The sequence below is a fragment of the Hyperoodon ampullatus genome (genome assembly GCF_949752795.1).
Source record: "Hyperoodon ampullatus genome assembly, chromosome: 1".
Classification (NCBI taxonomy): domain Eukaryota; kingdom Metazoa; phylum Chordata; class Mammalia; order Artiodactyla; family Ziphiidae; genus Hyperoodon; species Hyperoodon ampullatus.
Window position 1 is genome coordinate 122,674,023 of NC_136914.1, and position 25,705 is coordinate 122,699,727.

The window sequence follows — 25,705 nt, forward strand, 5'->3', positions numbered from 1 at the left end:
TTTATGATATTTATGAACCAATCTCCTTCTCTATCCGAATTTTGAATTAAGGAAAACTATAAGATAAATTTATGACATTTATGAACCAACTGGAAATGTGAACAATAATCGAATATTTGATAATATTAAGGAATCTGTTCATTTTGGGGGTATGATCTACAGCATTATTAGGTTTTTTAAAGAGTCCTTATATTTGAGAGATACATACTAAAATATTTACGGATGAAAAGAATCATTTCTGGGGTCTGCCTGTAGTGGACCTGGGTGGGGGCAGGAGTGACCACAGGCTGTTGGTGATTGCAGCAGGGTAACAGGTGCGTGGGGTTCATAATACCATTCTGTCTACTTACGTCTATGTGAACTTCTCCATAAGACCTCTTTTTTTAAAACCAGGCTGGGCTAAGAGCAAGGTCCTCCCAGAGGAGGTGAGATCTGGACCAAGTCCTGCAAGATCAGAACTGCAGGCTGGGGTGGCATCCTCACAGATGTGGCTTGAGTACAGGGCAGGAGGGGCTACACGAGAGGAGAACCACCAGCCTGCCCGCTGCCATGAGCACGTTTGTGTCCCCAGATTCACAGGTGGAAAGCCTAACACCCAATGTGTTAGGAGGTGGGCCTTTGGGAGGTGATCAGGTCATGAGGGGGGAGCTGGCACGAATGGGACTAATGTCCTCATAAAGGAAAGAGTCCTGTCGCCTCCCCTGTGAGGACACAGAAGCCTGCAACCTACAAGAGGGCCCCGCACAGAACACACCCCACTGGCCTGAGCTCAGCCTTCCAGCCCCCAGAACCTGAGAAACCAATGTCTGCTGTTTACCTGGTCTGCAGTGTTGTGTCACAGCAGCCTGAACAAACTAAGACATGGTCCTCACAGGGTGGAAGGGGGGCCGCGCTGAGGCTGGGGAGGGCAGGGAAAACCTGGTCACACAGGGCCCTTCCTCCCAAGCAGTTAAGCTGGGACTCCGCGATGGGGAGACTGGCCTTATTTATGATTCAAATACCACAGGTCACTGTGGCGACCCTGAAGATGGTGGCACCAGTCACTACGCATGACTAACGCCCCTTGTCAATGGCTGGCCTGCACGCTGGAGATGGTGGCCCATCCTTACCGCTATTATTAATGCCACACCACATTCACCACAGAGATCAAGAGCTCAATCCTGTGTTCTAGACCAGACGGAAAGGTGGGCTGAGGACACGTTTCCCGGGTCAGGCGCACACTCCACCGCAGCAGGCCAGCTCACTGTCAGGTCCAGGACCACCAGCTCAGTGGACTTCTGCCCGTCCCCCTCCCACCCCATCACCAGCGTTGAGGTCATCATGCTGCCGCTTAAGCCCACTCACCCTCCTCTGGCTAAGAAATACCTCCACCTCACTACCACTCAAAAATAATTCTTTCAAAGTTAAAGAGGTAATAACATGGAAAATCTCTGTCAACTTACTAACCTCACATGCCTTCCTGAATTTCAGCAAGGAAGATTCACTTGGGAAAATTCCTTCACAAGTAACAGCTTGAAGCTACCAGGTGACCGCAGAGAAAGGGCAAGAATGACTAAACCTCCCACTGGAATGAGGTGTGAAAAGAACAGGAAACTCAACAGAAAACCTGATGTTCAATGTGGTCAAAAAGGAATCACTGTGGCCCATTTCAAAAACCTCAGATTACCAGGGATGCAGTTCAGTGCACGGAAACCTCCAACTCTAATGGAAGCCAGCTCTGAACTTAAAGGAAACAGACGACAAAACAGGTTTCCCTTAGAATGAGACTCTTGACACCCAAGGCTTGTAACACAATGGCCTTCATGCTGTCACGTCAAGTGCTGCACAGAGAAGCACAGAGAGTAAGTCCTTCGTCCACGGCCTCACCTGTGTGCCAGGTGCACAGCACATGTCAACATTACTCTGCAAAAAAGAAACCAGCCCTTCGCCGTGGCGATGAGTCACAGCAGCAACGGGAAGAGAGGCCCCACCTCCCAAATCAGTGCCCCATCCCGCAAGCCCAGCGGCACCAGTCCCCTCCCCCCAGAATCTCCTTCTCGGAGAACATGGACTCTTACCTCATCAGGCACAAAGAAGCTGCCAGCACTCCCTGGGCTCTGAAGGCAACTGGAGGAGCATCTGAAACCCCACTGCTGTCTGCGCTGGGCAAAGTCCCAACGGGCACCTCTAGCTCCCAAACGGCACTCGGCGATGAGCTGGTCCCGTCCCCAGCCCCTTCTTCTGCACTTTGCATGGGATGCTTCTCTACATCTTCACAAGAGCTCAGCTCTTGCCCCAAGACGGTCTCCAGCTGCTCTGCACAGGCTTCTTGTCCTTGAGGGAGGGACCCCCGCAGCCCCTCCCAAGGGCTCCCGGCAAGAGTGGCTGCACCCTTTGGCTCCGAGTATAGACTGGACACAGAGGCCGGGCAGACTACATGCCGAAGAAGGGAGGAGAGACAGGAAGAAGCTGCACACAGAAAACTGAGGCCCACAGGAGAGCGAGGCCCACCCTCCCCGGCTGGACTGTCGCAGCCCCTGGCAGAGCCCTGGGCGTCACGCGAGGGTACCAGGCCAGGCCACCCCGCAGCTCTCGGGCTCCCTCCTGCCAGACGCCAGGCCCCACGCACTGCGACCTTCTCGCACCCAGCTTTCAAGCCTGGCAGGGGAAGGACCGTGTGGGTCTCTGTCCAGCTGCCGCCCAAGCCATGTGGGTGCAGAGCTTCCCGCGAGGCCAGCAGCACTGGAGGAGAGCCTCGCGCTTGGGAACACACGAGCATGTGCGTGGTCTCCGCGGGGCCCTGTCCCGCTCCCGGTCATCAGAGACCCCAACAAAACCCTGGGCAGGGACTTTCCTGGCCGTCCAGTGGTTAAGACTCGGCGCTTCCCATGCAGGGGGTTTGGGTTCGATCCCTGGTAGGGAAGCTAAGATCCCGCGTGCCTCGCGGCCAAAAAACCAAAACAGAAAACAGAAGCAATATTGTAACAAATTCAATAAAGACTTTAAAATTGGTCCATATCCAAAAAAAAAACCTTAAAAAAAAAGTCCTGGGCAGACCGCAGTGACTCTGGCATCGCGGGGGTAAGTGAAGACACTGTTTCCTGGGAGAGACACCTGTCCCGTGTAGGTTCTTGCCCCGGCCGACAGCCCAGACCTGGATCTCGAGGGCTGACTGCTCCCGGGCAAGCCTGCGCAAGGTGGCCTGCAGCTCAGGGAGCCCGACAGAGCTTCCTCTCAGCCCGCCCACCCCTCCCGCCTGTCCCCTCGTAGCCCTCCCACCCACACAAGAGCAGAGGCGGACCAAGGACAGAAGAAACCAGCCATAGGAGTTATCAGCAGATGCCCTCTCACGAACGCCTGGCACACAGGAAACGCACGCTGGTCACTCATTTCTGTTACATCATCCTGTCCCACCTCAACCCCCTAAAAGCCCTTGATGTCAAGTGAAACGAACAGGCACTAAAGCCGAACACAAAACCAAAGCACTGAAGCACCTCCACGGGTAGTTGGGTTTCCAAGGCAGTGGCCAAAGGACCAATGGTTTCAGCAAACTGTAGGGACGCAGGGCCTCAGGTGTCCAGGGACCCACCCAGGCCCCAAGGATGGTCCAGCTCCCAGAAGCAGGCACCACGCTGGTATCTCCAGCTGGTGTCCCTCCTCACCCGCAGCTCTCTGGGCGATGGGACCCCACTCCCCCACAGGCATGGCCAACCTCACAGAGAGGAATAAGCGTGCTGTCCAGAGGTACGTGCCTCATTCACGGGGAGAACCCAGAACTCTGTTATCACTCAAGAGTCCAGGAGACAAGAGGACGATGCCCAGTCACCATGCGTGCGCAGCCCTGAGCAGGAGAAGCTGGCATGGAGTTGGCACGTGGTTAATACGCGACTATCGCACAAGACCAGCCTCTGAGCAGTCAGGTTCGAAGACTGACCTAAAGAAATGAATCATCTCTACTGCATCCGCTGTGACGGCCGCTGAGGCTCCGACAGGGCTGAGAAGAAAGGTGAGTGGGAGAGGCTGGAAAGATACAGTGCGCGCGCTGACAGGTGACAGGCCTGGATCTGGCGTCAGACGGAGCTAGGTCTCTGTCACTTACTAGTTGTCCATCCTAAACGAGTCTGCTGCCCACACCCCAACGTGGAAAAGAGGGGAAATCATACTTATGAGCCCCTAGGACACTAACCCCGAAGCAGATGCAAATACAGGTCAGTGTCCTGTAAAGCCGCGCTGCAGTGGCACCCACAGAAGCCCTCACTTTTGTACGCTGCTGTGTACCTTCATCCACGCTGACCACCATGAGGGCAAGGTGGCTCAGAGAGACCACGTCCCCACCAGAGCAGAGGCAGCAAAAAGCTCCTCGAATCCAAGACCCATCAACTGCAGGGCCGTTAACTTCACCTAACACTCAGGAGGAAAAATGTTAGCAACCAAACCATGAAGCACCATCCATGACAAGATGCAACCTGATTTCAGAGATGTTAAAATGTGAGCGGGAAGATATGCATTTTTGAATCAATGAGGCATGGTGCGATGAGAATCCCAGGGGGCCCTAGAGCTCAGGGTCTGGTCCTGATTGGACAACGTCCAAGACCAGTTTGAGCCCATGGAGAGGTGGCGTCCAGCAGGGGCCGCTCTTCAATAATCCTGGACCTTGTTTGAATTCCAGGCTCCCTGTCCCTCATGGAGGTTCTCATTCAGTGGATCTGGGCTAGGGACACGCCACGCTCTGGAAGGGGTAGACGGTAGAGGGTTCCTGCCGCCCACCAGCCAGCCCTCTCATGCCCCGCCCACTGCCATGCCCTGGGCTGAGAACGTGCACGATGTCTGTGCCTACGGCGCCCTGTGCCCGTCAGTACGCAGAGCCCAGCAAAGCCAACAGGAGGGACCACCTGCCCACCAGAGCCCCCCTTCTCCCCCTGGCCTCCGGCATCAGGACACCCCTCTGGTGAAGAAAGGCCCACCAGAACAGAGGTGTGGATCCAACCCAGCACGTTCTGTGGTCCTCCCACACCTCACTCCTGGCTTGTCTCTCCTGCACACTTTCCCCGATTCTGATTCATTTTCTAAGTGTGCTGCTGCAGACCTCCGATTAGAACGGGGGGCTGGAGGCGTGCTAGGCAGCATTTCCCTAAGTTGGCTGTGACTCAGCCTGGCAAAGCCCCAAGCGCCATTACAGCGGCCGCCTTCTGCCCCTTTATTAGCTCTGCGAGCGGCAAAGGCCAGTAATCACAGGCCGATCACTGCTCAAAGCACATTCGCCAGCACCTCCTGAGACCTAAAGAACAGGCGCACGGCTCCTTTTTCCCAGCTCGGCAAAGTTCATTTGCATTTTGAGCAACGGGGACATGGGTGGGACTCCGTGGCTCGTGAATTATGCACTCCAGGATTTCTGAAGCCTATTAAGAAAGGAGAGCCTCCCTGGGTAGCGAGCACGATGCAGCTCCGGCCACCTGTTTCCCTCCTCCCGCCTTCACTCAGCACATCTCACTTATTTTATAACTCAAGGCGTCCAACTAGGCAGGGGTTTTAAAGCTTCCCATTTCTGAGGCTAGAGAGCCAGGGGGCTGAATGCCTGAGGATCAGGCTACAGTGACAGCCACTGCTCTCTGAGGCCCACCAGCTGCTTCTGATAACCTATTTTACCATGATAGGAAAGGATTCCAGGGCTATCTATGCCCAAATCCCCCAGAAAATAGGATTTCAGCCTTTTTAGATAGTGGTTCCATTAAGCTCTGGAGAAAGGAGTGGAGGAGACACCGGGGGGTTGGGGGGTGGGGAGAGAGGCCCCTGCCCGGCTCCGGCTGCCCCTTCCAGTCCCAGAGCCCCCAGTCTGTGCAGGTCCAATATCCTACATCCTGAGAGAATACAAGGAGCTTAAGGATGCTCAGGAGTTAGAGGGAAAAGGCCGCTAGTTACTGAGCAGGGGCAGGGTGCGCGCCCAGCACCGTGGGTGTACAGGGAGCAGTGGCTGAATCAGTTAATGACACCAAGTCCGTGGCTTTTGGGGGTAAGCGTCTCCACCCTGAGCAGCGAATTCTGCTGGAGGAGGGAATCGTCACTCGGGGAAGGTCAGGTCATCACTCGCCAACTAAATGACATGGGGAAGGGGAAGAATAAATAACAACCCATGACCTGATAAAGGGTTTGTCTACATCGGCTGACTCATTCCAGAATTGAGGCCAAAATCAGGGTTAACTGCAACAGGGCCGACACGATAATTACGTGTTTGTTGGTTTTGGGTGTTTTTAAAAGCCACCAACTCCTTTCCTTAGAGCCACACACAAAATCCTGCAGGGAGCTCTTTCCTGGAAGTAGAAATGCATCCTCGGAGAGCCCCACTGATGAAGGCAGCCTTGTAGCCCACCGACACCTGCCCCAAACCGAGCAGGAGAGCTGACTGGCATTTCTTCCCAACCCTGGGGCTGAGGATGGAAACGTGTTCGTGGCGGTGGGCGTTTGTCCTGGAGGAAAGACCGCGAATGCGGGAAAGCATCTCCACGTTCACCCCGCGCCAATTCTTGCTGAATAAAAATAGTCACCTTCGCACAAAAGCAGGGTTGCTCATGGATACAAAGTAAACCACAGTGGAGAGAGTAAAAGCCACACTAAGGGTCTCTGCTGTGCAAATCGAGATTCCACGAATGTTATTAAAATCTATTAAGTGGATTTTGGCCTCCGTGAAACCTAAGGAAAGATTATTAAAGGAAAAAGGACCACAGCTCTCTCTCTACCACTGTAAATAGCTCTTTCAAGCAACTGTTTTTCTGGACAGCCTCACCCCGGAGGAAGTTGAGGCTGTTACAAATTCTGCAAAGCAAATGACTAGGATGATGAGAATCCCTAACGTAAAGCATTGTGCTCTAAACACAGTCTCAGGAAGACCAACAGATGCCGGTCTCAGCCTCAGTGAGACCCATCGAAGCAAAATGTCACTTCTTCCAGCCCCAGAGGGAGTCCTCAGATGACACCTTGTCCATGCTCCTCCTGTGGCCCACCCCCTCCCCGGCCCCCCCAAAGAAAGAGTCCCTTGGAGTTCCACTGTCACAGCAGCTGGATGTTTTCACTCTCCACTACCCAACACTCTCTTTGTTTTTTCCCCTATGGAATCTGTTTCCATCAATGCCCAGGGAAAAAACCGGGAGTGCCTTAGTTTGCTCCGTCTCTCCTGGGGGGGGAAAAGCCACAAGCTGTCCTGAGTTATCACATTAAGTGCATGTCATTCTACCCAGACACAGAGGCAGCTGTCACAAAGCCTGTGCGGCCTCACATCAGATCAATAAGCAACTTCTACCTGGCTTTTGCAAATACGAATACTCCAAAGACCCCAAATTGGAACCCCTGAGGTATAAACGTGCTCCATAGAACCACATCTGCTGCAAACTCTTCCAGAAAATAACTGGAATTCTAAAACAGGAAGTCAACCATTTAGGCTTATAATTCCAGAGAGACACAACTTCACTCCTGAGACCAAAACTGCTGCATTTGTTGTGAAGCTGCAGTTACTGTCTCAAGCAGGTGCTCCCTTCATGATGCTTTTTCACTCCTACGTTTACAGCGTGGAAAATCCGACCTCCCACCAAGGGTTGGGGTTGCCCACTGTGCCGGGGACCAGTTGGGCTCCGGAGACTCAACAGTAAACAAGCCATACCTGTCCCCAAAGGGGCTTCAGCTCATCTCCCCTTTCCTGACTTTAAAAGGAAGAGTCGAGCTTGTTTTTCAGGAGAAAAAGAGATTCTTCTAAGAGAACCAAAAAGTTTTGAGCCTTGTAAGCCCTTAAAACGTACTAGCACTTAAAATTAGCTCCTCGGACAGACAATTTGTCTTTGCACTTTCACACAATGCAGACGGCTCAGGGGAAGGGCGAACTGTGCCTTGCCAACCAAGCAAGCATCGGGAACCACCGGGGAGAGTTCATCTCAGTAGGCAGCATCTCATTCCATCCACTCTTTGCACTTCTGTTTGGCAAAGGGGCAGAACAGGAGATAAGGAAGTTGTCCCCCAAATCTCTGCTACAGACTTCGATCCTTGGTCCCAGGCCACCCTGCTCCAAAGGACCAGGAAAGGGGTCCACATTATAGAGTTTCATGTGGGAAGAGAGGAAAATATCAGGAACAGGAATCATCACATACAAAAACAGCAGGAACAATAGCCCATCACAGATTTACAGAACCCACAGTTCCACTTATGACACATTTTTATTTTCCATCGCCCTTACGTTGTTTATTAAACATTTATTCGTGGTCCTGAGCTTGGCTGACCAGGACCTGAAAACTTGTTAAAACACCATCAGGATCATGTCAAGAAGCCTTTAAGTAGTCTAAAAAAGGCATGTTGTTTGTATCTGTCTTGACAGACCGGGAGTATATTCTGCAGGCTTAAGAATTTCAGTTCAATAAACACATGCTGGCACCTGACGCACTTGGGAGTGGGGAGGGCGTGGGTGTGAGCGGCCAGCCCCCGGGAGCCCTGACGGAGCTGCCCACAAGGCCCGAGGGTCCCAGCCCCTCCCAGGGAGGAAAGAACAGGCAGGGGTAGAGGGCGGGGGTAAGATGCTTATTTAACATTTACTGCAAAAGCCGGAATTACAAGGAGGCACCCCTGGTGTGACATGTTTAGGAAGCAGAGGGGTGGATTATATATACATACACACGTATACATATATACATACATACACGCACACGTGTAAAACACATTTAGGAAGTGTCAGGGGAAATATACATCTACACACACATCTACATACATGTGTATGGATGGATATATACACACGTGTGTATGTACATGTATACAGATATGTGTATATTTCCCTCCCACACTTCCTAAGTGTGTCCTGTGTGTGTGTGTGTAGGTTTGTGTGTCCATGTATATTTCCCCCAGACACTTTCTGAGTGTGCAGATATACATACGTATGTACACGTGTATATACATATACATACACAGGCTGTGGAGTGAGGCAGACCTGCATTTTCATCGTTGTAACACTTCTCTGCTGTAAGAGCGTGTGACCTTGAGGAAGTTATTCAGCACCTGTAGCTGCTCATTTGCAGAATCGGGTCCGTAATACCTATGCCTCACAGGACTGCTGATGGTGAAAAGGAGCGCTGGGCAGGCCCCACTGTGCACAGCACGAGGCACACAGTAGGTGCACAACAAGGAAGCCTCTCCCGTGCCCTGTGGAGCCATTTGAGGTATATTAGCCACACCTTAGAATTTAGAAACCTGAGGCACGGAGTGATGGGGCAAGCGGCCTGGAATCGTTGCAAGTTAAAACTACTTCCAGGACTCAATTCTTCATTGTTTAAATCGTTCATTGAACAAACAAGATACTGAACCCCTGCTCTTCTCCACGGACCGTGTGGGCAGCTGGGACGAGCCAGCAGACAAACCACGGGCCTGGCCCTCGAGGAGCTGCAGGCCTGGTAGCGGGGGAAGATGCTAAGTATTCACTTGTGCAGGACTGGTGACGCCATGGGTATGGCAGCTCCTGGGGGTCGGACGCCTCAGACCCTAGAAGGGGCAGAAGCCGAGAAGAGCCGGGAACCAGACTGGCCCCTCCTACAGGCGCCAGGCCCAAGGGGAGGGCCGGGCCCTCAGGCCTGGGTGCGCAAGGCCATCTGCAGGGCCCCAAGGGCGCGGGGACTCCAGGACATGACTGGGGGGAGCCCCCCTGGCAGCCGTCACAACACAAGGAAGAAAACGTCTCCTTCCAGGAACAAAGGCCAGAATGTCATTCAGCCAAGCACCCTCTGCTGAGCCTCGGGCGGCCGCGGCGCCTCCAGCCCACTTCCAGCCGGCACCTCCTGGGCATCAGAGCTCGGACGGCGGCGGAGGAAAGCCCTCCCAGGCGAAGCCAGAGCTGTGTGGACTCGCTGGAGGTTCCGGAAACACACTGGGGTGTTACTGATTTCGAGAAACTCGCAGCAATGAACGCACTAGCCTCTTGACGGCCTGAGACTCCCAAGGACAGCGGCCCCGACCCCGGGCCCCGGCCACGCACCCTCCACCCCGGCCCCAGGCGCCCCAGGCTGGCTCCCAAGGATCGCAGCTGGCCTGGGTGCCCTCCCCCCGCCCCTGCCAACAGGGGTGAGGAAACGGGTGAGCCAGGAGGGAGCACCGACACTGCTGCAGCCCAGGGCAGCCCCCTTCCCTCCCCACCCCCAACCCCGTCCCGGAAGCACACGGTGGCTGCTTGCGCTCCATGGAAACACCCGCATCAGAGAGCACCCACCGGTGGATACGGGCAACAGGAGAGCAACTCTTCCCAGAAAGAAAGCAAGCAAGCACGTGGTCAGAGGACGGCTGCGGCGAGGGCTCAGACGCTCCTCTCCTCCTGAGGAGGTGATTCAGCACGGCCAGGAGCATCTGAGCTCCCGAGGTGAGCCAGGGCGGGGCGGGTGGACTCCCCTAATGACTGGGTCTAGACACCACCTCAGCTAGAACTGCAGCCCCATCGTGGAGTGAAAGCTACCCCGCCCACCACCCTGTCTCACCTCGGGCTCAGGAAGTACATTCCTGGAAACGGCCCCGGCAAATCCACAAGCTACACAACTCAAAACTCACGCCCACAAAGTCTAAAGAGACGCTGTCTCACGGGAGGGGCTGCACACTGGATAAAAGCAGACAAACCAAGTGACGGGGAAGAAAGAAGGCCGATTCGGCAGGGGAGCACTGACTCCAGAGAACCAACATTGCCTCCAGATAGGCCTCCTAACCTCCCAATCCCACGAACTACCCCATGCAGTTCAAGTCTGTGCTAAAAGGAGTGAGTGTAAGGGTTTGAAGTTTCTGGAAGAAGGAAGTTATTCCAAATCTCTACTATGAACATCTGCTCACCAGAATACAAACAAGAAGATTCAGAATTTATTCTGGTATTAACTACTAAGAATTATATACTTCTTTTTACATGATACACTCATACATATTAACTCCTTTTTACCCCTGAAACCTTAGTAGAATTAGTATTATTATCTGTTTTATCGATGCCAAACCTAACGACTCAGAAATGTAAAAGCTGCCCTAAATTGCCAGCCAGTTAAATATAAGTGACACAATGTACATTTGGTAATGTTACTGTAACTTTCCACTATTAAAAAGATATTCTAAAGTTTGCTGATATCAAGGAGAGATTAAACTATGATGTTTCATTTTCATGCTAAAATATAAGAAATAGCAATATTCACAATAGCCAGAAGGCGGAACTAACCCAACTGTCCACCAACGGATGAATGGATACATACAAGGAAATATTATTCAACCTTAAAAAGGGAATTCTAACACATGCTACATCATGGATAAACCTTGAAGACATTATGCTAAATGAAGTAATAAACCAATCACAAAAGGACAAATATTCTATGATTCCACTCATATGAGGTCCCTTTAATAGTCAAATTCATAGGAACAGAAAGTACAGTGGTGGTTCCCAGGGGCCGGGGCGGGGTGTGGAGTTAGTGTTTAACGAGGACAGTTTCAGTTTTACAAGATGAGAAAGTTCTGGAGACGGATGGTTGTGATGGCTGCAGCAATACCGTGAACCTACTTAATGCCACCGAACTGCACGCTCAAAAATAGTTAAGGAATATTTTATGTATGTTTTACCACAATTTTAAAAAATTTTAAAATATTTTTAAAAAGAAAATGAAAAAAGGTAAGGAAATCTACTTGGTTCACTGAAAACTGATAATCTCAATATGATAAAAATTGTATCCCGGGGCTTCCCTGGCAGCGCAGTGGTTAAGAATCCGCCTGCCAATGCAGGGGACGTGGGTTCGAGCCCCGGTCCGGGAAGATCCCACATGCTACTGAGCAACTAAGCCTGTGCACCACAAGTACTGAGTCTGCGCTCTACAGCCCGCGTGCCACAACTACTGAGCCCGCGTGCCACAACTACTGAGCCCGCGTGCCACAACTACTGAAGCCCACGCGCCTAGAGCCCGTGCTCCACAACAAAAGAAGCCACCGCGATGAGAAGCCCATGCACCACAACAAAGAGTAGCCTCCGCTCGCCGCAACTAGAGAAAGCCTGCACGCAGCAACGAAGACCTAATTCAGCCAAAAAAAAAAAAAAAAAAAGTATCTCCTGAGCAAGCACACAGTGTTTTAACAATTTGGGTCAATGGTTCATTAAACTAAGAGTTTGGTGTGTAAGGTGTCCCGTGATCCTGGGTCTGAGCTGTGAAATGCCAGACAAGCCCTTTCATTTTTGGTTACTTTCCTTTCCCCCTTCTCAGACACAGCTTTGGACAGTAACTTAGTATGATCCTGATGTTCTCATAACAAATTTAATGAGAAGAGGGAATCATTCTGTTTGCTTCTAAACAAACCATTCAGACAGAAATGAAAGAATTACTCATCCTACAGAATCTGTTTACCATCTGCTGCTGAAGGGAAGTCTTCACTGAACTGGAGGACCTCTGCATGAATTAGACCCAAAAAGAAAAAATGCCTTCGAGGTTTCAAATCTCTTTGATTCTGTGATTGTACATACTTCAGACCAAACCGAGTCTATCTTTGAGAAGAGAAGGGATATTAAGGAGACTCAACAGGGGCAGCAGTTCCCAGCCCAGCACCCCCAGGCTGCTAAGGATTACCGGGGAAGGCTGGAAAAATGGAATTAATTGGGAATTAAGAAGGGCTTTGCCTAATAGATTAAAAAAAAACTTCAAATAAGATGAGGGTCAAAGGCAGAAACATTTAAGAGGTCCTGGTGAGCAAGAGGGAGGGAGGGAGGGAGGGACTGAGGAGGGGAGTGAGCACCATCCCCGCCCTCAGCAATAAGCAGCCGTCCCTTCCCACAGTCACACCTGTCCCTTCTCACAGTCACACCTGCCACTCACGGGATTCACGTTGACAAGATCCTCGTATTAACAAACACCACATTGAAATCACTTAAGCAAATGACTGATCTGCACTGATAAGGAGTTCTTTAGTCATATTTATCACACATAAGTACGTTTTTAATATGTTCGGTTCAGTAATTAAAATCTTCTTAAAGGGGATAATTTTCTACCACGGCTCAACTTAAATTGGCAGGTTCTAGAATGAGAAGATGCCACAGATGTAGTTGGTGTGTAGTTCTTCTTAAAACGGAAAGCCAGCCGGGCAGGAGCTGACACGGCTCAGTGAGAAGTCACTCCAGCAAACACTCCTTCTGACACAAGGCTGAGCAGGGTCCTCGCTCTTTACGGCGTGTGCCACAAGAGAAAACAGCCGCGGTTTCCTGCCTCTCAGGGCCCTGGGGCCGCCCTGTCCTCCTGCGGTGGCACCTGGTGGGGGCGGAGCCTCTGCTCCATCCTCCCGGGGCGGGGCAGCTCGGAGGCTCCCTTCTCTGGTGGAGCAGCCTGGACGGCTCACGGCCGGAGGCTGGGCTCCAGGAGAGCAAAGGGCAGCTGCCAGGCCTCTCAGGGCAGGGCCGCGCCAGCCTGGGGTCACACCACCTCCCGTCCCACCAGCAGCCACTGGGCAAGGAAGCCACCAGAAGGCCGGTGGATGGGGAAGCAGCGGGCAGAGCGCACAGGCGGGGGAGAGAGGGGGCTGCTGGGACAGGGCCGGACGGCCTCTGCCACCACGGGCACCGGCGTGGCCGTGTCCCGCAGGCCACTTCCCCCCAGAGCTCTCCCTGCGGGCGGCTGGTCTCAGTGGACACTGGGCAGAGCGCAGCGGAGAGGGTCGGTCTGGGGCCGGCAGGGGTGGGCTCCAACCCCACCACGTCCACGCGAGCGCCAAGGCAGGCCATCAAGCCTTCTCCACCAGGCGGACACTTCATCCACAACCTGGGGATGACAGTACCACCTCGCAGGGTCTCATAAGGACTAAATGCGCTAATGCGCGCACACACACGCGCACACGCGCGCGCACACACACACACACACACTGCTTTAAAGAGCACGCGGGCACTGGCCCTGCTTGCAGTGAGCGCTGCTTTTTATTCGCCGCTGCAGGGGTCACACTGTAAGCCCATCCAGGGCAGCAAGGGCAGCCACAGACCCGGAGGCCACCTCCTGCAGCAGCTCCCCACCGGCTGGGGGCCTGGGGAAGAGCCAGGCTCTACCCAACCCCTGGAACCAGAGGCGGAGGGGCGATTCAGAAGCCAGAGCAGCTTGAGCAGAGGGGCCAGAGTAGGTTACCATGAAAACCCAGGGACCATGGACTCTGCGAGGGGCTCCAGCCCGAGAGCCGTACCTGCATATCTTTATTTAATCCTCGCCACCACGAAGGGGGCTGCAAGCACACCGGACGCAGGGTTAGATTCTGCATGTCTCTGCCTATTTCCCGTCTAAAAAGCGGGAATAACATGTACCAGGCACCTAACCGCACTCAGGGTCAGCCCCCGCCCGCCCCATCTTTATCGCCCCTCCCCAAATTGTCGGGCTCTGACTGTTTATGTCTCTTCTGATAGTTTTTAGTTCTACCAGATATATTCCTTTCAACATAAGCTCTCCAGATGTTTCGGGAAAAGCACATGTATTTCGATCCAAAGAACCGTAACGCTATGATCGCCCCCATTTAATAAGTGCCAAAGCTAAGGTTAGGGAGATGAAGCACCTCACATGGCCAATAAATGGTGCAGGGTGGATTCAAACCCACTTCTCAAAAGCCTGCCCTCTTAGCAACACGCTTTGCTGCCTGTGAGGAGTGAAGTGACATGGAGGCTGAGGGACGCAGCCCACGTTGCCCTTGACCAGGTCAGAGCTGCGGGTCTGGCCACTGACAGAGGCACCGTCTCCTCTCCACAGACCTGCCTTCACACGACAATGACCCAACGCTCCCGCCTCGGCTCCAGGTACCGATTTAAATAAATGGCCACGTCTGCACCTCTGCATCTGGTGTTTGGTATTTTTTTCCCCAACGCCATTAGGATGTTCACTGATCTTAACTAAAGTCTACAAGATTCTTATCAAGTATGAGGGCTAAGAAAATGTTTATTATTCACAAGAAACGCTTCATTTTATTAGAAAATGAAAGCTATGCAACCCCCCATGGTTCCCATGTGCTTCGGCTACCAAGGTACAAGTTTGCGTTCCACTGAAGAACCTGCCCTGGTCTCCTGGGTGCAGGCCTGCTGAGAAGCATGGCTACACAGCCCTGCTCGGCCGGCTCTCTGGGGCCTGGGGTCCTGCTCTCTCAACGGGGACCGCAACCCTACCCCGAGGGTTACGCTGAGTACCAGACTCAACACAGACGGGAACACCCCCAGGACCTGCCCAGGGAGACACTCAGTACCGGTGCCCCTTCACCCTTTCTTCTCCATCCTCTTCTTTGCTTCTTCTCCTTTTTCTGCCCGCCCTACCCCTCTCCCCCATTATATGGCCCTAGATTTTTTTTTTTGGTATGTATTTATCCATAATTATTGAGTATTAACCTATAAATATTCTATAATCCAGTTTAAAATTCTCAAATGTAAACAAATTTATACCAAGGCTTTGATTTAGCTTGTGCTAAATCATTTTTAAAATTTGTAGCTTTATTATAAAAAGCTGGTACTCATATACATAAATGAATAAGAACTCAAAATTCATCATACATTTACTTCACTTTTTAGCTTGACCTTTTGGTAAATCTTTAGCGTCACTGATTTTGGCTGCTATATACGGAGATCCTCCCTTGTCTGGGTGATTTAAAAGCACAACTCATCGATGAGCATCTCTTATTTTTCCTTTATTAGCTGTAGGGCTTACACCTAGTATTAATGCTGCTTCCCGCTTTGTCATTTGGGGTTCAAACCCACCTCTGTAATAGCCACCACTGAAGGCAGATTTCGGTAGACTTTGAAAAACTTGTTTTACTTGAGGCTCCATATGCTTCATGGCTTGCAGAGCGTAACGGCCTACAACTCCTGCAGCAGCAATGATCAGTCCAATTGCTACCACTGTACTGGCCGTGGTTCCCGCTGGGCTCCCGGGCACCACCTGGAGAGCGGCTCATCCCCGCCCGCCCACCAACTCTACGCCTCTACCACAAAGCCAGCCCTAGATCTTTGAACTCTTGTTCTAATGAATCTGTGTTTACACATAATATGTTTTTTTCCCATAAAGTGCCTCAAATCTTCTTAGAAGTATACGTAGCTTAAGTACACAACAGCCATCATCTAGAAGTGGAAGGAAATTTCAGAGCTGTTCCATAATGGACACAGAAGTGGGAGATACGGTGGTACAATGTCACCCTCCTAAAATAAAGCCTAAGAGAACCAAAAGAATGAATGATGCGAGCCATCTGTGGCCATCTTTCCAGGAAATAGCTCACTCTAACCTCACAGAAGAATCGAAGCAAAACACCCAAGGAATGTAAGGTAGGCTGTAATCTAACTATAATACATTTGGGAAATAGTTCTGCTGACTGCTTACTGAAGAATGTTAAGAAGAATGCCAGATGCGTCCGTCAGGATCCGATTTCTAGAATTCAGACGACGGACAAGCTTTTAAACAGAGGCTTCACCATCAATCGTTAACTCTGTATCAAGCTGTTAACTAGGTAACTGAAAGGGCACAAGGAAAACTCCAAGGTATCAGGCAGGCAGCAAGTGCAGGAAGCAGCCACCACCCCTGGGCTGGAGGGAACCAAGGGAAGAAGTGGAATCAGTGAGCCTTACAAACTCAAGAGGAAGGGTCTGAGGCCGCCCCGAGAAGGGGGTCTGCTCAGCTGGTGCTAGGGTCTCTAGGATGGCGACGAGGCTGTTTCTTTCTGTGCTGGGAGGAGGGCACAGCGGGTTCTCCGTGGCAGTTAAGGGGGAGGCGTGTCCCCGGGGGCTGCTCCAGAGTGGGAACAGAGAGGAGGGACCAAGCCCCTTCCCTGCCTACCATCTGGCTGGTGCTTGGACCGCCCGTCCCGGAGGGCACAAACGTGCTGTGCAGAGTCCTAGCTCTGGCGGCACAGAGCGGAGTCTAGAAGGATTTGGAGCTGAGACAACAGTTTAACAAGCTACGCACTGGGTTTTTGAAAAATGAATCTCCATCAGCACCCTAGGGAGAGGGTATTGATTCTATGCACGGAAACATCCCCAGAATGAAGGCCGATCCAGCTTCCACAGAGGGAAGGGAAACATGCCTAGGAGAACAGCTGCTCGCCCAGCGGCGCTGGTTTCCTGAGCACACGCACCCCAGAGCCCTCTCCCCCAGGCTCTGCTCCCATCAGCAATTCATGACCCAGAATCTTTATTTACCAACAGTTTACAATACTGGTTCATGGAAACCCTGGGCTTATGATTGATAACCTTCTAGATGAACTAATACCATCTAGTTTCCAAACCTATGAAACCCAGAGACCCAAGGTGATTCTCTAAGTTCTGTCTGAAACAGCTCGCTGGCCTCTCTTTACCCACTGGAAAACTGACCAGTGGGTAAAGAGAAGTCTTTTGAAGAAAATAATCACGTAAGCCTCGACTGTTTCTACAAATGTGTTACACACACACAATGGTACAGAAGTAAAGAAAACAGACACAGAACTCCAACTTCCCCCTGGAAAACCTACTTCAACATTTGTAAATTCTGTGCAGTTTATTATCCTCCAACAGAGGAATAAGCCCAAGTTCAGGGACGTCAGAAACCTCGGAAGCACGGGTGCTCCACACGCCCCCCACACATCCAGCCCGCACCACCTGATCCTTCCCGAGCGAGGGTCTCGGCTCCTGGGCAAAGGACCCTGCTGGACAGCCTCTACTTTCACACAAGGGGGCACGTGCAGGGCTATGGGGGGAGCAGACGGGGTGCTGTGCGGGGCACTGAGCGTCACCCACCGATTCCAGGTCAGACTGGAAGGGATGGCTTTGTTCATTTCCCCTGAGTGGCTGGTAGGACACTGATGATCAGCGTCCTCTAATCATGAAAAAGTTCCCAATGCTCCTTCCAATCAGCTGGTACTTGATCCAGAGTTTTCGTTGAGAATTACACCCACGTGGCCACTGACCCTCACACATGGGGTCATACCCCACCCCGCGAACAACAACGAAAACAAAGGAACCCCATATTAAAATAAGATAGGAAAATAAAATCCAAGATTGCTCGACTACCGAACACCTCAAGCCACTCCCGATATCCATTCAGTCCAGTAAGGAAGTTGTAGTTTCTTTAAGCTCCAAACTGTCATTTTCATATCTGTTGTTTGTTACTTTTATTGTAAACAGTAAGCTTCTCAGAGCTTCCTGAATAACTGCTTATGACAAGAGCACCACTCAGTAATCCAACGGGCACTTCATTGTATGCCCATCAATATTCATCCCTGAATATAAAAGCAAGCACCCAAGTTTTCCAAAAGAAAGACCAAACTCAAGCTCAAAGCCTACAACATAGACCAAATATATATGTGAGGACTCCATGAGTTTTCTTTTTCCCCACTCTGGCCGAGTGGCATGCGGGATCCTAGTTCCCCAACGAGGGATCGAATCCATGCCCCTTACAGTGGAAGGGCGGAGTCTTAACCACTGGACCACCAGGGAAGTCCCTGGACTCCATGAGTTTTTAAAAACACTTCAGCTCAAGAGCCGACGTTCTGATTTAACTGGTCCGGGGTAGGTTCTAGGCATCTGTATTTTTAAAATCTCCCTAGGTGTTCCTAACATGTGGCCAGATTGAAAACCACTGGTCTACAGTGTGAATTGGGGGGAGTGGGGTGCAGCACCCAGGCTGGTGTAAAAGGATGAAAGACACAAGATGCAAGGAAAACCGACAAAGACCCAGGGGAGAAGGACGAGGGCGAGAAGAGAGAAGGTGACAGCAGCCGGTCTGAGGCTACTGCAGTCCTTGAGATTTTACTTTAATGCAGCAATGTGAGTGCAATCAACAGGCAAAGTCCTTCACCCTGCAGATTTTTCATATGTGAAATTCAGTAATTAGGGCTGTTCGTCAGATGAGACAGCTCTTAAAATATGAACCCTAAGCACGCCCTAACAGGCGGGTCCCTGCTCCCCGGGGTCGTGTGTGCTGGGTTCGAAGGGGCTGTGTGTCCAGCACATGAAAGAAGAGCGCGGAAGCCAGGACCCAGCCGGGGGCCTCCACCTGCACCTCTGCCGGCACCTTCCCAGGTGAAACACGTGGCTCCCTGGGATGGAAGAAAACACGCTGACCTCCACAAAACAACTTGGCATTTCTAACGAAATTTGCCGTGTACGCCTTTTTTGGCCAGGAAGAGGAAAGAGGCATGCACATGTCGGCATCTGTGTGCACACGTGTGTGTGCACGCATGTGCACACGTGTACGTGTCTCTAGCTGCAGACATAAAACAACTTTCCAGCAGCCGAGTTAAGGTGCGAGCACACACACGCGCGCGCACACACACCCCGCCCCCCTTCACACACACAATGTACGGAACACTTTTACCGATGGGCAAAGGGTTAAGAGTCAACACCTCACCTAATCCTGGTAACAGCCCGTAGGCCCTGTTCCTGTCTCCACCTCGCAGAAGGGATGACAAGGCCTTGGAAGGGCACCTGTGTGAGGACACAGCAGGAAGGAGGGCTGAGGCTGGATCCAGGGGGATCCAGGGACGAGGCGCCCTCCGCCCCCTCCCCCAGGGCGCACTCAGTGTCCCGCAGGCACCACAGCAGGGCAGACACACAGCTGGGAAGGCAGGGCTGTGCCCTGAGCAAGCCCGTTATTAATGACAAGCTATGACCCGCTCCAGGAGATCCCGCCCAGAGAGCCAGGCTACGACTGAATCCTTGTCGCTGCAAAAGTTCTGTGCTGTATGTGGGTGAAACGAAGGAGGAGGAACAAGGGGTGAAAAGGAAAATAAATCTCCTGAGCACACAAAGAAACCCGCTCATTTTACAGCTCTTTTCCTCCTCGGCCGATAAAGAAACCCGCCCCCCCCACAAAATGTAAGAGAAAGAAAGCCTGATGTCCAAAGGGTGAGTTGTCTTGCTGTAGGAAGTCCTCCCCTCCTGTGCTGCCCTCCTGTCTCTCTCTCCTGGACCTATGCATTTTTCCAAGCCCCATGCCCACCACCAAAGGACCGGGAGAATAGCTAGGAGAAGCCCTGCTAGTTCTTAGAGGCCGAGCTAACCACTTCCAAGCGCAGGGCAGAGATGCTGCTGCATCACTAACCGCCATCAGCCCCTCTCGCTAAATTCTCGCTCCAATGACGCCAGGTGCCATCGGCTCATAGGACTCTGTGCTCCCCTCTCCAAATAACTGAGGGCACAATTTTCTCAGTTCCTCCTCTCACACCTCAGAACGCCAAGTCCCGGGATAAATCCTGTCACTGGTTCTCTACAGTCCACGAAGGTGGACAAATCTCGCCGGTCCCCCCGCACATGTCTGGTGGCTCCCGTGTTCCTCCCTTAACTTGGGAGGCTGGCTTCAGACCCTTCACGGGTCGCTTGCAGCATTCCAACAGAGGCTACCGAAGGGCCCGCTGCCTTCCGCAAATGACTTTAGGGGCGCTGCCTGAAGTGCGGACTGGGTGCCCACCCCCATGGGTTCCAAGTGTCGCCTAGAGATGCCCCAACATTTCACAAACATAAATCCACCTCCATCCTGTCTGTCCAATGTCCCTGAAGCTCCAAGCCCCTACACCACCAGCCAGTAGTATATCCAGTTTTACAAGTGCTCATCCAAGGCACAGAGCGTTAAAATGACAAGGCAGGGGTCGCTCCAAACACTCAGGAATGTAATGAATACAAGAACATCAGATGCCTAACCCCCAGTCTAGCGGTCTGTCCCCACAAAGGCAGGCCAGGCTGCTCAGAACCCACTGTAACCAGGCGTCTGTCCAGAGATGACCATCTAAATGTAGAAGCGTTTTACGATGATGAATCGGTGGAAGGAGGGTTAACAATGAAAAACTCTTTTCTAAACACAGCCGGAAGGGACTAGGCTGCTTAAACACAATTTAAATCCTGTCACCCGCGACCTCCCTCCTGTCCCCCGAGTCCCTGCACAGCCCCCTGTCCTCAGACAAGGTGAAGCGGCACCAACACCGATTAAGGGGAGATGATTTAAAAGCTTCATCTACAAATAGAGCCAGGCCCATGCAGCTGCAGCATCAACGCAGCGCCTCTGGAGGGAAAGGTGGACACTGTCCTTGTCTTCAGGTCCACATTCTCGCTGCAAGTGCAGAGAAGCCAGATCCGCACCCAGAAATGACGGCGACTTCCTACGCTGAGCACTTCTGCCAGACCACGGCTGTCAAGGATGGGAGGCTCGGCTGTCAAGGACAGGAGGCTCGGCTGTCACAGACGGGAGGCTCGGTGTGAAAGCGGCACAGTGACTCTCTAACCCCAGGCTGTAACAGCCGGCAGGAGCAAAGCCCAGGGGAGAGGGACAGCAGGGCCAGGACGTCTCACAACAGTGCAGAAGACCCTCTGCTGAGCCCAGGCTCGCGGCCCTTCTCACCACCACGACCCCACCAGTCTGAGCCTCATCTCGCTCACCGATATTACAGAACACCAACCAGAGCACCAACGATGTGCCGGGTGCCAGGCCACACCCAGGGAATATGGTGACATGCACAAATAAACTCCTAAATGCATACCATGCCCTGAGCACCCTCTGACCCTGTGTGGCCGTTGCCCACCACGCTTCTATTCACTGACCTTTTTGCTTTAGACTGTCCAAGCACACCAAGTTCATTCTGGCCCCAGAACGTTTGCACATGACGTTCTCCATGCCTGGACAGTCTTCCACCACATCCTCATGGCTGGATCCTTCTAGTCATGAGCTCTCCCCCAAAGGTGCCCTCCTCAGTCCTTTGTGATGAGTCTGTGAGCTCCCTTGGAGCTCCACACAGAGCTACCCAATGCTGCCTTGGTGGCCCCCAACCCTCACCCCTCCCAGAACACACGTTCCCAGGCCCGCATCTGCCTCACTCCCCTGACCGCCCTGGGGCAGGTGCATCATGGCTGCTGCTGAATCTCCATGGGGAAGCAGAGCTGAAAGGGGAGCGGCTGCGCAGGTGCCAGCCCTCAAGGCGCTCACAGTCTAGTGGATGCAGATGCTCAGCAGCCTGCGGACTCCTGGGGGTCAACAGCAGCGCCTGGTGAGGGACCCAGAACGACGGGGGGCTGCGAGCCCTGCTCTCTGCTGGACCAGCAGGATCCCGGAGATGCAGACCCCCCACCCATGCGCACCTGGTCCAACATCTGAGGGCTGGTGGAGCAGAGCTCAGGCCCACCCACGGCTCCAACATCCCGGGTGCCTAATTAGCACTTAAAAATGCATGGTCTGGGGATGTCCCTGGTGGCGCAGTGGTTAAGAACACGCCTGCCAATGCAGAGGACACAGGTTCGAGCCCAGGTCCGGGAAGATCCCACATGCCGCGGAGTAACTAAGCCCGTGCGCCACAACTACTGAGCCCGCGTGCCACAACTACTGAAGTCCGCACGCCTAGAGCCCGTGCTCCGCAACAAGAGAAGCCACCGCGAGGAGAAGCCCGCACACCGCAACTAGAGAAAGCCCGCGCACAGCAACAAAGACCCAACGCAGCCTAAAATAAAAAAAATTAAAAAAACAAAAAAAGTGCATGGTCTGTGCATATAGCCCCCCGACTGTCAGCTGGGGCAACGGCCAGGTCTCTAGGCTTCGTCCACTGTTTATACGTGTGCAGACCTCTGCAACTAGTACTCTCCTCACAGCTCAAACACTCCCTTCCCAGAATAAATAAGTAACCAAGAAAATACGGAAGGTACCAGAACCAGACTGTCCCCCAGCTCAGCACTAAGGGGGAGGGGCATGGAACACGGGGATCCCGTGGGGGGGGGGGCGGCTCTGAGTCCCCGGGAGGAGACCGCCCGCCGGAACATCTGCGAACTGCAAAGGCAGTACTTGAAGCCAGACGCCCACGAAACTACCATTCCACCAGCTTGCTCCATCACGCCCATTAATCCATTAGGTCTGCTTTGCTCTCGGGGTCCCTGGGAACATACACTGCACTCTGGCCAAGTACAGTCTCTCTCTCTTAAACGTGCCCCAAATGTGACATTTCTGGCCCCGCTCAGCACCACAGCTTCAACTTGAACAAAAACAGGGAGCTTCCCAGGTCCACGGCGATTCCACAGGCCCAAGAGCGGGAGGGAGAGCACAGAGGGCGGGAGAGCTTCCTTCCTCAGGCTTCTGCCCTGATTTACATCCTAGTCACCGACGCACACCGTGAAGCTACCCTCCACCTGGGTGTCTGCCCCCAGCCAGGCCCCTGCTCCACCAGAGGGGCCCACAGTCACCCCAGAAGCATCTGTGAGAAAGAAGAGTGAGTACACGCGCCAGTGAAAATAAAAGGAGCCCTCATTAAACTGCACCGGCATCGTCTCCACCAACTCACTCATTTCCATCAACCCCCTTCTCACAGACAAAGACACCAAGGGTCACAGGCAGTTATGGCGGCATTTGCATCCGGGTCTGACGTCATGGCCAGGCTCCTTGGATTATCATAACCAAACGCCAGGTTTTCATGTGGATTTCTCTCCTTGAAATCATCACACAGTGTATCTATTAACCTGCAATCTAGTTCGAAGTTGTCTTAATCAGAGCCATCAGAGAAATCACATGAACAGGGATCTGACAGAACTAGTCCTCGGCCCTCACAGGGGTGCTTTGCGGTGTTGCCACGATTATTAATTTGTCTTCCACTTGTCACTCACCTACGGTTTCAAAAGCAAGTCAGAAACTGAACTCATGAAACTAAAAGAACGTTTACTGGGACTTCCCTGGTGGCGCAGTGGTTAAGAATCCGCCTGCCGATGCAGGGTCCATGGGTTCGAGCCCTGGTCTGGGAGGATCCCACATGCCACGGAGCAACTGGGCCTCTGTGCCACGACTACTGAGCCCGTGCTCCGTAACGCGAGAAGCCACTGCAATGAATAGCCCGTGCGCTGCAGTGAAGGGTGGCCCCCGCCTGCCACAACTAGAGAAAGCCTGCACACAGCAACGAAGTCCCAACACAGCCAAAAATAAATAAATAAAAATAAATTTATTTTAAAAAAAAAAAGAACGTTTACTGATTAAAACCCTGTGGGAAAGTTTCCAAATAACATGCTGTACTCAGATAATAACAGCTCAAGATATAGAAAAAAAACAATTGCCAATTAGTTTTTAAAAATGAATTACACAGCCACGTAGTGAAAAACCACGTCCCGGAACAATTTTCAAAGACAAGAGACTAAGGGGTAAAACTGGGAAACAATGTCCTGGGGGCAGGCGGGGGGCATCGAGAGGGTTCTGGCCTGCAGCTTCCTGTCTCTCCCTCCAGAGACCTGGGGTCCACTCGGCGTTCAGCCACTCTCTCTGGGGCTCAGTCTCCTCACTAGAGGGGCAAGGGGTGCAGGCCTCCTGGCCTCACCCTTGTTCCAGGGCAAAAGCCCTGGGCAAGGTCCACAGAGGTGGAGGTGCTTCCTGGGAAAGGAGGCTCTTGGCTTAAACACGGCCAAGGAGGGCTGGCTCAGTGGGCACAGATGCCCTGGGCTGGTGATGTCAACCAGAGGATGGCCCAGCCAGCCGGGGCACCAGCCCCTCCTGCCCTGATGCCAGGAGACTTCACATTCACACTTATGCCATGGGTACCAGGCCCTGCTCTGATCTATTCCCCGTTGAAAAAAGTGAGGAGATGGGTACATGAGGAAACCGAGGCCCAGACAGCTTGAGTAACTTGCCTGAGTTTACAGAGCCAACTAGAGAAGCCAAATTCAAACCCAGGCGGTGGCCCCTGGGTGACGCATCCTGTGGGCCCCTTCGGCCTCCTCGCCTGAGCCAGCCACCCACCCAGCAGCATCGCCCTGGGCTCTTCCTGGCAGACCCCTGCGCCGGGCCAGAAGCCAGACGGACGGTCTCCGAACGCCCGGCATGGGGGTGCTGAGCTGCCCCTCAGCACCCGGGGGCGCCTAGGGCATCAGACTCACCGAGCAGGCAGCGTCCCTCTCCCGGCAGAAACCTCAGCTAAACTCTCCCAGGAGCAGGAAAGCTTGCCTTTCAAACACCCCTCGTGCGGCGGGAAGGAGCGTTAGGTCATCAGGAATCAGGAAATCCCTCTGGGACAAGATGCCACCACACCCTCTCCACTGGTGACCAAGAAAAACTCTTTAAGCTAAAAATTATACCTTAAGTACAAACACTTACATGCCACATTGGATTCACTCCCCAGGGATGGGATACTTCGCCTACATTCCTTTTCTTTTGAAAACAAGAGTCACATCTTGATGCAGACAGGCCTGGGGCCTTGTAACTCACCAAGCATAGACGGAGGACAAGCCTCAGCAGCCCTCTGCACGGGGAGGTCCTCATGAGGCCTCATCTGCCTCTGCGGGCCCGTCCCTGAGGCCTGGACGGCCAATCTGGGTGGCCTTTCCTGTCACCCAGCCTGAGACCCACAGCTCAGACCACCCAAGAACAGCGGGGGCTGGCTCCTGACATCAGCACTTCGCAATATAAAGGTTAAGGAGTGATCAGGGCCCAGGTAATCAGCACCTTCCAGGCTGAAGTGGCAGCTCTGCATCAGCAAGAGAGAAACCTGCCATTCGTAAGCTGATGGTGACTCAGGACTGCAGTTCTGAGACCAGGACGGCTGCAGCCGACTTTCTCCAGGGCCGAATCTTCGGCAGTTTGGAGAACGTTAACATTCCAGCCCGGTTAACTCACTTTGTTATACAGCAGAAACTAACACATCATTGTAAAGCAATTATACTCCAATAAAGATGTTAAAAAACACATTCCAGCCCCAACCCTGCTACCACATGACCGGTGGGGCAAGTAAGAACCTCGGGGTCCACAAGACACTGCAGTGTGAGTGCAGAGGGCCGGGAGGAGAG

The 25,705-nt window shown here is 52.7% G+C and overlaps 1 protein-coding gene and 1 pseudogene across 2 annotated transcripts in view; both read right to left on the reverse strand.

Annotated features, from left to right (window-relative positions):
* The window catches only part of GALNT2 (polypeptide N-acetylgalactosaminyltransferase 2), a gene marked incomplete at its 3' end in the record, with an annotated part of 175,128 nt that overhangs the window by 138,938 nt on the left and 10,485 nt on the right, over positions 1 to 25,705 (reverse strand). The gene's annotated exons all lie outside the window — the stretch shown is intronic.
* On the reverse strand, positions 15,510 to 15,851 carry LOC307050461 (mitochondrial import inner membrane translocase subunit TIM14-like; annotated as a pseudogene). The gene has a single exon. The product of its transcript is annotated as a mitochondrial import inner membrane translocase subunit TIM14-like (transcript).